Genomic DNA, 12582 nt, shown 5'->3' on the forward strand with positions numbered 1-12582 from the left:
CCAGTCATTGTTGCTGAGAAAGTCGTTCTGGGGCATTCTGACTTGCCCTGCTGGACTGGCCACCCTCTGTGCATGCTGCACGTCTGTTTTTTTTTGCTTCGCTTCACCATTTCCTGGAAATAGCTTCATTTCTCTTTCTGGGAGGATTTCCTGTTTGCTAAATCCTTCACCTTCCTCCTCTGGCTTATGTCCTCATTTGTCAGAGCACATTGCATTAAAGGTAATGTTTTTAAATCTTTATGCATGTTGTAAACTCATGTTTATTTTCCTATCGTGTTGAAATCGATAGTTTGGCTGGGTATAGAATTCAAATTTGTGAAGAATTTTCCTTAAGAATTTTAAAAGCTTGGTCCTTTGCCTTCTAGCTTCTGACTCAGCTATAGAAAATTCAGATTGCATTTTGATTCTTGATCTTGTTATTTATTGTCTATTCAGCGGCCCCTGCTAACCTCCCTTTGTTCCTGGGGTTCTGGAGTTGGTATGTGGCATGATCTTGGTGTGATTCTCTTCAGTTCTATTTATTAGACCATCAGTGGGCATTCAGTATGGGATTCCTGCTGTTTAGTTTTATGAAATGTAGAGTATCTTACCTTCCATGCTTCCTCTCTGTTTGCTGGCTCTGTTCTCACATTATGGATTGCAAACACAGCCTGTTCCTTGTATCTGCATAGCTGTGCAGTGCCTCCTAGTCAGTTTCTGTGCACAGCTCCTGCAGCAGCTGCAGAGGGATCATGCAAAGTTAGCAGTAGCACTGAATTCCGTTTCCCCTCCTACACTTTGCCTTGGGCCGGTGGGATGCTGGTGAACATAATTCAACAGGCAGAGGACTGGAAGCTGCTGTGACCGGGCCTTCTGTTCTTCCATGCCACCCCTGGAATACGTGCTCCTCAGAGGGATGAGAGACTGGCAGAGAAGAGCCAACCCCAGCCGTGACCACCAGACCATCAGACAGATAAGGAATAAGTGTTGGTCCTGCTTAGCATTTAGAATTGTCGTGGCTGGGAGGTGTTTGGCATAGCGATTGAGATGCCCCGGGAGTGCCTGCATCCCATATCAGGGCTTGAGTCCTGGCTCTGCGGACTATAGATCCCTGCCTCTGTGGACTCTAGATCCCTGCCTCTGCGGACTCTAGATCCCTGCCTCTGTGCACCATGGGAGGCAGCAGGTAAGGCCTCGCCTTGAGTCCCTGCCCCCCAGGTGGGAGGCCTGGATTGGCTTCTCACCTCCTGGATTAGGACTGGCCTTGTGGCAGCCCCAGCTGTCAGCCCAGGTGTTTGGAGATGGAACCCATAGATGGGAGGTCTGTCCATCCCTCTGTACCTTTGCCTTTCAAGTAAAAATAAATAAAACTTTCCAGGCGCCTCAATTCCCAAGCGGCCTTTCTGGATCTCCGCACGTTGCACTTGCTCTGTGGGAGTCACCTCAATTCTCACTGCGTTAACAGCCATTTGTGTTTTTTTCTCTGCTTGCGTTCTCTCTTTCTCCGGATAGCTTTTTCCCTCTGTTTAGTGTGTCCTCTGCCTAGTTTTCCTTGCCTGCCCATTCTCATTCGCTGAGACACTGGCTGGAGCTGTGTGTGCTGCTTGTAGGACAGTAGTCTTTCTGTGCGACTTCCGACTTTCTTCTGCGTTGTCGGCTTAATGACCCAAGGAAGCCACCTCCGTCCTGTGGCGTTCTTGTCCTTTTCTTTTTTAAAGAGTGGTTTGTTATCTGAAAGGCAGAACAACAGGGGTGGGGGGAGCTACAGGAGGAGAGAGTGACAGAGAGAGAGAGAGAGAGAGAGAGAGAGAGAGATCTTGCATCTTTTGGTTCACTCCTCAAATGCCTGCAATAGCCAGGTCTGGGCCAGGCTGAAGCCAGGAGCCAGGAACTCCATCTGCATCTGCCATGTGGGTGGCAGGGGTCAAAGTGCTTGGGCCAGGGCCAGTGCTGTGGCCTAGCTGACAAAGCCGCCACCTGCAGTGCCGGCATCCCATATGGGAGCCAGTTCGAGTCCTGGCTGCTCCACTTCTGATCCAGCTCTCTGCTAAGGCCTGAGAAAGAGTAGAAGATGGCCCAAGTCCTTGGGCCCCTACACCAGCATGGGAGACCCACTAAGCTCCTGGCTCCTGGCTTTGGTATGGCCCAGCCAATTTGGGGAGTGAACCAGCAGATGGAAGACACTCCCCGCCCCCGTGTGTGTGTGTGTGTGTGTGTGTGTGTGTGTCTCAGAGCCTCTGTGTAACTCTGCCTTTCAAATAAATAATCTTTTTTTTTCCCTCAGTCCATCCTGCTAAATCAATCTTTTTAAAAAAGTACTTGGGCCACCCTCTGCTGCTTTCCCAGGTGCACTAGCAGGGAGCTGAATGGAAGCCAGGTAGCCGGGATGCCGGCTGGTGCTCTGGTTGGGGCGATGGTAGCCCACTGTGCCATGACACAGGCCCTGTTCTACAGTTCTGAAGACGCCAGGTCCTGAGCATCTGATGGAGGAAAGAGACCAGAACGTTCACTTTACTTGACTCCTTTTCTCAGTCTGCAGCTCCTGCTGTCCGCTGGGCTTGCTGTCTCCCAAGGAGGGTCCCTCTGCCCAGCCCTTCAGCAGGAAGCAGTCTCCTTCCTTCTGAGACGGGGGAGGGGGCGTCTCTGGCCGCAGGGAGTTGGAAAGAGCACCTGTGCCCCTCGAAGCTGGGGCTCCCACGGCCCTCCTGCTTCAGCCCCGTCACGGCCTCGGGGACTCCGGTTCCCACGGCCGCGCATCGTCCCCTGGTGAACATCAGGGGGCTTTGGGACCCTGTGCACTGCTGACTCTGGACTTCATTTACTTGGCTCTGTTGAGTCAGTGCCGCTCACCCACCTGCTTCCCAGCCTCCACGCTGCTGTTGGTGTTGCTGCCTCTGGGTTCTCCCCGTTCTCGTGGTCGTGGGCCTTCCCGCTTACTCAGAGCTGTGTTTTAACGCTGCTTCTTTATCGCTTCTTTGATGGTATGAGCACATGATCATTATAAAATTGAAACAGGTGGGAGCTGAGTGCTCTGCTCAGGTCGCCCCTTGGGACTTCCGACACCAGGCTGCCTTGTTTGTCTCAGCTCCACTTCCGATCCAGTGTCCTGCCCGTGGGCAGCCTGCGAGGCAGCCGGGGATGGTTCGGATACTTCTGTCCCTGCTGCCCACAGGGGTGTTCTAGGTTCCTGGCTTCAGCACGGCCCAGCCCTGGCTGTTGTGGGCATTTGGGAAGTGAATCATTGGATGGAAGATCTCTCTGTATTTCTTGTTCTTTCCAATAAAAATGAAAATAAATAAAAAAATGTAAAGCCATCTAGAGCCTGTGAAGCTCCCTGACAGTACGCAGCTCCCCACCCCCACCTCCACCGCGCAGCTACGCGGTTCTCCTTCCAGAGCGCCTTGTCTTGGTGAGTTACACGCATGTGCCTGCCGGGGTAAATACCCTCAGATAAACACACACCCTGCAAACACGCAGAAACCATCATTCTCACCAACACTGAAGCTTACAGGTCCTTCCATCATAAGGAGCTAGTTCTTAAGGTTCCCAAACCACATGTTGGATTTCCTCTTTTTCAGTTTATTTACTTGAAAGGTAGAGACACAGAGAAGACAGAGACCTCCTGTCTACTGGCTCACTCCCCAGATGCCCTCAAGAGCTAGTGTTGGGCCAGGCCAAAGTCAGCAGCCAGGAACTCCATCCAGGCCTCCTCCGTGGGTGGCAGGGACCCCAGTACGCGGGCCATCATCTGTTGCCTCCCAGGGTGTGCATTGATAGGAGGCTGGGGTTGGAATTGGAGACAGGACTCAAACTCAGGCGCTCTGATATGAGATGCGGGCATCCCAAGTGATGTCTTAGCTGCTGCACCTGCTTCTTGTCTTTTTAACGAGTGGCGGTGGTGCTGCGCTGGCCCGTATGTTGTACACCGGCCTCTCACTAATGGACCTTTAGGACTCTCTGACTTTTTATTACCACAGGGGGTGCTGCTCTGAGCATCAGTGCACTCACAGCTTTGCACACTGGTCCTTTGGTCTGCTTTGGAGTTGTGTTGAAGTGGAACTGCCGCGGGGCGCGTCCTGGCAGGGGGAGTCTGTGCCCCCACCCCGCCGAGGCGCGCCCATTTACCCGCTGTTCCTTGGTGGGACAGAGGGCTTTTCTCCTGCCTGCCCGTCTTCATCCCTCTGTTGTTGCCAGTTAGGTGGCTGAAGGTGGTATCCTCCCGCTCTTTGGCGTTTTCGGGAAGTAAGGCTGGGCCCTGTGGTGAGCGTCCACAGCCGTCTGTGAACTTCGCTTTGGAGCAGATTTTTTCTCTCTTTTGGAAGGGGAGGCCTCGGACGCCAGCTCCGCCCTAGCTTTGCTGCCTGGGGCTCGGGGACCCTGCACTGGGCAGGGTGGGCAGGCTGCGGGGCCGTTGGCAGAGACGAGGTGTGAGCAGAGTTCAGGGGCAGTGAGCCCTCTCGAATGTCTCCCCCGTCCCTGGCTTGGGGGTGAGCCCAGCCCTCTTCCACCTCGGTGATGGCCCGCAGCTGGCTCAGGCAGGCCTGGCGTGGCCCGGCTAGCGTCTGCCTGGTTGGAGATTCTGGCTGGGGCCTGGGGTTTTGGCCTTCACAGGGTTTACATTCCTTGAAGAGAGTTGACTCTCTGTTTCTGTCTGTCTGTCTGTCTCTCTCTCTCTCAACCTTTTAAAAATTGTGAAATACAACACTTAGAAAAAATGCTCAGTTTGACAGCTCATTATAGAGCTAACGCTGTTAGTGCCCCTGGGAGGCCATGCACCCGGTGGTTCTGTGGTCAGAGGTACTGACCTCGGTGCCTGGGCTGTTGCTGGGCTGTGTGCTCTGCCTGCCAGCTGCTGCGGGTGCTGTCAGCCTCTCCCTGCCCCTCTTGTGCAGGCTGGGAATGGACTGGGATATGGGTGAGTGAGGGACACTGGAACTGTGGGCTCTTCACTCAGTGTGGGCCTGCAGAGAGGCACTTCTTGTCCCTGGTGGTACACCTGCTGTTGCAGCTCTGGCCCCTGGTGCATGCCCTGATGGGAAGTCTTCCCCCAGTCCTCAGCTCCCCAGTACAGGTCCCAGGCCCTTGACGGGCAGCCCCCACAGGCAGGAGATGCACCTTGGTCCTCACACACCCACCCACCTCCTCTCCCTGCCCCCCAGCCACCCTTTCACCTGCGCAGTCCCCACAGAGCTTCCTTCTGCTGGCCAGGCCTGGATGCCTGCCGACGTGGAGCTGGGGGCCTAGAGTATGGGGTGTGCTGTGATGATGGGGAGCTTGGCTGTGACCCTGGGCAGCACAGGGAGGTGCTAGAGAGACACGGAGCAGACAACGGGCTTCGCATGGAGTGGTGGAGCCAGGAGAGGTTTCCTGTGTGGACTCAGATCCGAAGGCCAGAGATGGTGAGCCTGGTGGAGGGGCTGGGAAGTGCCAAGGTGGGGAGAGTATATGCAAAGGCCCGGGGCTGAGGGGCAATGCCTGGAGGGGCAGCAGAGGGGAGCAGTGAGAGCCGGGGCAGTGCAGGTGGGCGGGCAGGGTTGCAGCACCTCTGCACTGCACACAGCACTTTACCTGGATGGGCGCGGCTGTCCAATACGCATGTGCAGGCAGTTGTCCTGGCTGTGGCTGGAGAAGGGTCTGGAAGGCAGGACTGGCTATGAAGCCCTGCGGCTGCCTTGGCTTTGGGACAGGGAGGACTGGGGGAGGACTGGCCCAGTTCAGTGGCAGAATGGTGCCGGAGGGCTGTCCGGAAGCTGGGCCTCGCAGGAGGAGCAGGGCTGCAGGGAAGGAGAGGCAGCTCCCTCTGGGTGCTGTGTGCCGGCATCACTCAGTGGGAGGTGGGAGCGGGTGTTCAGACGGAGCTCTGTGGGGAGGCCTGGCCTGGGTGGTCATGCCCACCAGCGTCTGTCCTCTCCCTCAGCTGTTGCTCTTGGGTTGCCGTGTTCCAGGCCCTCCTGGGCAAAGGGTCCTGAGCAGGAGGCAGCCACAGCTCACCTGTTACCTGTGGGGTGTGTGTGCTTCCATGTACACATGTGTGTGGGGGGTGGGCACTTTCGCACACCTCTGGTGGGAGGTTAGGCTGGAGGTGGAGGTGGGAGGAGCCAGCAGGGCGAAGTAGGATCTGGCCCAGGCGGGTCAGTTTGCTCTGTGGCGTTAGGCTCACCTGATGGACACCAGCTGATCACGGGCCTCTGTGACTGCCTCCTGGAAGCCCCTGTGATGGACTTGTTTCTCTCGGAGATTATGTTCTGAACCTCGGCCTTGGGGCTGCCTGATGTAACCAGGGTCTTCCTGAGAGACCAGAACTTTGGAGTTCAAGCTGGAATAAGGTCTAGCTGGTGTTGTAATACCTCACAGGGTGGCTGCCAGTGTAACTGTCCCTGCCTGCAACCCCTGTGCCTTGCCAGTGTGGGGGACCCCTGGGCTTGGCTCCAGCTTTGGGCAGAGCCTGCATCTGTGGCTCAGAGCTACCCAGGCTGGCCACGTGAAGCCCTGTGGCGTCTGCAGAGCCCTTCCGTGGGGTCCTGAGATGGGGCTAAGACTGCGGCTGCCTTTTGTCCATGCCCCAGCAGTGCCTGGCGGGAGAGGACCCTGCCTGCGAGGGGCGCTGTAGCGGTCCGTGTCTGGGTCCTCAGGCTGGGCGCCAGCCTGGTTCCTGACTTGCTGGGGGCCAGGTGAGAGAGCATGGCTGCCTCCAGGTTTGTCGTGCAAAGCCGAGGTGAGGAGGTCACCTCAGGCCCAAATGTGCTTGGGGCACATGTGTTCCCCCCTCGGCACCCCTCACCTGGCCCCCTGGACCCTGTCTGTGCTCTCTCCCTAAGGTGTGCACTTGTCTGCACTTGAGCCGCAGCCACTGCTCTAGCTCCGGCCCGCATCTGCTCGCACCTGCCTCTCACCCATCCTCCTTCTCTGAGCCTCTGGCTCCTTTACCTAGACCGATCCCTTCCCCTGCACTGTGGCCAATTTCTCAGCACCCGTGCCCGGCAGGTGGTGGGCAGTCACGTGATCCCTCAAAGGCGTTAGGGCCCATGGATCCTTCTGACCACCACTGATTGTCACTGTTTGACGAGGAGGCTGCGTCTCCTTGCTTTGCGCTGGGCCTCTGCCCCCTTACTATTTGTGGACGTGTGTTCATTCGGAAAGACTTTGCGTCTGCAGCGTCGGCCCCCGGCAGAGACCGTGGGTGGGAATTACTGTGATCTTTCCTTGCTGAGCGGCCAGTGAAGCTCCTCTGAGTCCCGCGTGGGATACGTTGTGGGATTTTCCTGGTGGCGAGACCTTGTGTCTTGGTTGTCAGCTTCTGGCTTCACGGAGAGGAGGCTTCTGTGTGAACCTCGGGGGCTGGGAGCGAGTGTCCTACAGGGATGGGGCAGGGAGGGTCATGGCCAGCAGGGAGAACTCCTGGGCTGTGTGAGGAGGTAGATCTGCTGTCTTGACCGGAGCCCGGGGGTCAGGAAGCCGGGTGAGTGCCCTGTGTTCCCTCCTTGCCCCTTTCCTCCCTGGCTCCCGCGCCTCGGAGTCTGCGCTTCTCTGGCTCCCCAGCTCGTCTTCACTACTTCTTGCTTCTAAGACGTTGGTTGTCGCTCCTTGCCTAGGGTGCTTGTGGCTCAGGGGACGATCTTCTAGAAGCCTGAGCTGTTTTCTCTCGTCAGAATCGTGGTGCTTGGCATCTTGCGTCTTTCTGACGGTCCTCTCCTGTGTGTGTCTTGCGGTTGGGATCACCTCCTGCTTCAGCTACGTTGTCCTTTAGATGTGTGTCTGCCGTGTGCTCGTCACTGCCGGCGTCTGGAGGAGTCGGGTGCGTAGGCTGTGGTCTCTGCCCCGGCGAGTTCACGGTCAGCCTGAGCAGTCAGACTTGGGAGAAGTGGCTCTCCCTGGCATGTGACAGGTGGGAAGTGGGGACCGCCAGTCACCACCTCCAGCTGGGAGTGTCGGTGAGGCTCATGGAGGGGGGTCTGTGGGCTGAGTTTGGCACGTGAGGAAGGGTTGTGGTCCTGGAGAGCTGGGGTGGAGAAGACTTCTGGTGGGGACAGTTTTGAGCAGTTTCAAGAAGACGCAACACGGGCGTGCGGAGAGGGGACAGTGTGCGAAGGGGGCTGGGTCTGCACAAGGAGGGTCCTGGGTCCCAGAGGAATGGAAGAGCTCCCTCCCATTGGAGAACTCTGGCTGTGAGCAGTGAGCGGTGTTGCTATTTTTAAAAATTAGTTAATTAATTTGAAAATCAGGGTGACAGAGTAAAGAAGAGGGAGAGAGAGGTATCATTCTCCAGATGCCCACCACAGCCACAGCTGGGCCCAGCCACAGCCAGGAACCAGGAACTCCATCCAGGTATCTCATGTGGGTGGCACTTGGGCCATCTGATCTAGCAGGAAGCTGGATCAGAAGCGGGGGCAGGACGGGCACCAGGCACGTTCCAGGTGGTCGCTTAACCCACTGCACCTGAATGTGTGCCCTGAGCTGGGTTGCTATTTTTGACAAGCCAACATGAAAAATGGGGGAAGGTGACCAGGCACCCTAGGAAAGAGAGCTTGGGGTAGGAGCAGTGTCTATGCAAGCCAGGCAGAGAGGCTGTGGGTGTTGGGGGAAGGGTAGCCACCCTGTACCTGGTGAGCTCCGGGGGCTCAGTGGCTGCAGGTGGAGCCGAGTCGGGCCTGCTGTCACGTACTTTGTGACAGAGATGAGCCTTCATGTACTGTGGGCCATGGGGTCTCTTGGGAACAGGGAATGGCATCTGCCCGCACACCATGTTAGCGCTGGGGTCCCCATTTTCACGGTTTACTCTCTACACCTTTGTATCGGTTTGGTATTTTATAGGAAAATACGTTAAGAATTAAAAAGATAAACATTATGCTCTAGTTGAAAACATGGAGGAATTTGGGGTGTGTGGAGTAACTGGGGTGGCAGTGCACTGTGGGGGGCTGACTTCCCTCAGGCTGGGGCACTGGCTTCCCTATGAGACCATGGCGGCACCTGCCTGATGCCTGGTTAGGTTATGATAGGAGCTCAACTGTCATCACGGATTCAAACCCTTCTGCAATCCAGGGCGACGGTCATTTCTTGAAAGAGTCACTCACCTGTTGTACTTGGCACATGTGACATAAATCAGCTGCTTGAGACTTGAAGCTTGAGCATCGATTCCTGTGTTCGTTGATCTGACGCCTGTTGATCTCCACCATGTAGGACATACATTGGAAGATGGCGCGGAGGATTCCCAAGAAGACAGCTGGGGTGGGGGGGCACTGGTCATCCTCCTAGGCAGTGAACAGCTGCAGCTCCCTGGGGAAACTGTAGGCCATGCAGCGTGGAGTGCAGGCGTGTCCCCATGTTTGCTATGGTCAGGTTAATGCGAGAAGCACTCAGACATGCCATAGAAAGGACAGTCATGGGCAGGTGGCATTTGTGGCCTCCCACGGGCTGCATGTCTGAGTTTGTGGGTGAGTGCGTGGAGGAGGGGCAGGAGCAAAGAGATGAGATGAGAAAGACAAGGGAGAGGCCAGCGTGGGCCATCTGGGGCAGCGGGTCTCACAGCCACCATCCTGAACATCCGGGGCCAGGGTGAGTGTGCAGGGTCCAAGTCCCCCCAGAGACTCATACCCCGGAGTCCATGGTTGACCCGGCCGCCTCCCCTGGCATGTTTCTGCAGGACTGTGGCTCCCTGGAGAAGTCAGCTCCGTCTTGCATTTTCCAGATGCCACGTGGGCTGTATTAGCTTTGAAGCTTTAACTAAAGGAGAGGAGATTTTTGGAAAAAGGCTTTTTTTGGTTACAGTTTGGAGCTACACAGGCCAAGGTTGGGTGACTCCATTAGCATGCATTTGGTGAAGGCGGGCCTTGGTGGACGTGTGCTGGGCAGCGATCGCAGGGTGAGCCAAGAGGCAGAGGCACAGGGAGCAGGTCCCTCCTCCAGCCTCGGCAGTCTCTCCTTAAGAAACCATTGTCGGTTTAGTCACAAGCACCTTAATCCAGCAACCGTTAGCATTCATTCTTTAGCTGTTAACAAGGGACTTTGGGGTTCGACCCTTGCTCGAGTGTGGGGCGCCACATCCCGTTCAGTGCACAAGCATGGCGCACGAGCCCTGTCTGTTTCAGGACCACCCTGGGTCCACACACCCGGGAGGATGGAGCTTTCCCTCAGCCTCGTGTGTTCCTGCTGTCCAATCCCAGAGGCCCAGGAGCTGTTTGGAGTTGCAGATAAGCGTCACCCAGCTCCATGCGGCCTGCTCTGGGGTGGAGAGGGCCTGCGTTTCCACACACCTCTTACCCTTCACCTACTACGGACCTGGGCCAAAGGGCCCAGTGGAAGTGCCAGACACCCGGTGACAGAACAAACAGGTGGGGAAGCCAAGGGCCAGAGGAGAGAGGGAGCCCATGGAGAGGTGGGAGGTGGACTCTGTGGTCAGATGGCCATGCTGCTGGCTCTCTGCCCTGCCGTCCCTGCTGGATGACCCTGAGCAGATGACTTGGCCTCTCTGTGCCTCTCACCTGTAACATGGGGCTAATAGGACCCACAGCTAGGGTTGCCAGGAGGATTGCACATGGTTGCTCTCAGAGCCTGGTACCCAGTGGGCTCTACTGTTGCTCATGGCCACGGCTGCACTGGCTCGGCTGGGGCAGGCTCCCGACCCCTAGCCCAGCATTCTGGGCTGTGTCCTATGACCACAGGGGCCCTCTGATGCGCCGCAGCCTGCTGGGGCCTCTGCTCCGGCTGTGACTGTTGGGATTGGGCTGTGGGGCAGGGAGCGGTCTGTTTTTCTAGCTTTGTATATTGCTTAATAAGGAAAACGTGGCTTGTCCTGGCAAAGAGTGGGCCCGGCCATATATGGGGAAAAGGAGTGACTTGGATGCAGTCAAGGGCGCAACTGTGAGCTCTTCTTAGCTACAACAAACTCAAAGGCGACATGGAGCTGCCACTTCTCTGTGCAGCTTGGTCATGGAGCGGCGCCTGCTTCTGTCCAGGCAGCGTCTCTCGGCCCGGGCGTTAGCACAGCTGCGAACTGTTTGGGCAGCAGCTCCTTTCAGCACTTGGAGGGGCTTGGCATCGAGGAAGGGTCCCGGTGGGTGAGAGAAGGGGACACTGCTCTGCAGCCCCGCGGAGTGGACTGAGGCTTCTTGGCCGGCCGGCTGGCCCCAGGCTGAACGCCGGGCTCTAGTGGCCTGGGCCGGGCCAGAGCTGATGGCCGCTCATCAGTTCTAATTACTGGGCCCTCTTGCCTCTCTGCAGGGGGGCACCGCTGCCCACCCCGTCCAGTGACTGCTTCCTGGTGTCGATGTCAGTCCCATCACTGATGCCTTCCCTCCCTGACCAATGCAAGCACACGCTGTGTGCTGCCCGGCGAGGCCGGCTCAGCTCCTCGCCCCTCCTCCCTGGGGCTTCCTCCCGCTGCTCCTTGCTCCAGGCTGTCGCCCTGGGCTCTGTCCTTGGTCCTTTTCTCCCTGTGCACGCTCTCCCATCTGCTCTTGGCTGTGATGTCTCCATCACGGCGAGTTTGAAGGGGCCGGCCTGCCCGAGTCTGGTCCTGGACCCTCCATGTCCTGGCTGTGACTTCAGGGACTCAGTGTCTCAGTTGAAAGCTGGGCACAGTCACGGTCTTTTGGGTTGGGTGCTGAGCAGACTGACGAGTGATCTGGAGGAGCTTCTGGGGTGGTGCCGCAGGCGGCCGATGCTCCGACGGCTCCGCTCCCTGCTGCCTCCGTGCTCCGCAGCCCTCTCCTGAGCTGCAGCTCGGACCTCCCGCTGCCCCGGGGCCACCTTCATTCACTCTCTGCAGTCAGGCCGAGCACCTGCTGCGAGCCCTGATGGCCTTGGCACTCTGCTTGGGGGCTCTGGCGTTGAGGAAGGCACAACCCGGGTTAGCCAACGTGGGAGGCCAGGGGAGGGGTCCGGCCCAGACTCCAGCTCTGGTCTTGCGCCCTCACCCCTTCTGCTGCCCCATCCAGAGGTAGCTCCCTTTTGGGGGCCAGGTAGGCCAAAGGCATGGGCAGGAGACAAGAAGGCTGTGGGAGCGGCTGGTGCTACCCGCTGTGCTTCCGAGATCTCGCAGAGGGAGAGAGGGAGAAAGAGACAGAGTGAGCTCCCATCCAATGGTTCGCTCGCTAAATGTGCCAACCACAGCTGTGGCCAGCAGCCAGGAATTCAATCCAGCTCTTCCATGCAGGTGTCAGGAACCCAATCACTGCCTACCATGGTCTGGAGTCAGGGGCTGGAGCCAGGTACAAACCCAGGTACTCCATGTGGGATGCGGCCATGCCGGCTAGCGTCTTCACGGCTGAGCTGAATGCCTGCCCCCGAGGTGTCCCCCATGCTTTGTGCGTGGCCTCCGCTGGGGCCGTGGCTCCTGGCTGCTCCCCTGCTCTGTGGTCTCACTGCCCGGCTCTTCTCTTACTCTGCCCCATGCTCAGCCCTGAGCAGGCCCTGGCCAGGCCAGGCCTGTGTGACACAGTGGTTCCTAGCACCTGCCTTCAGGCCCTCCCCTGCCTGTGCCTACTATGTGCTCTGAACCATAGCGGGGTGGGAAGGGGCCCTGCTCCTCTGGGAGCTGAGGCCTGGGCACCCACTATGGCTTCTGGCTGCCCTGTGGCCTACATTGCCAGGCCCAGGTGGCTTGAT

Source organism: Oryctolagus cuniculus, chromosome 6 (assembly GCF_051225735.1).
Source record: "Oryctolagus cuniculus isolate XC-2025 breed Fujian yellow rabbit chromosome 6, ASM5122573v1, whole genome shotgun sequence".
Classification (NCBI taxonomy): domain Eukaryota; kingdom Metazoa; phylum Chordata; class Mammalia; order Lagomorpha; family Leporidae; genus Oryctolagus; species Oryctolagus cuniculus.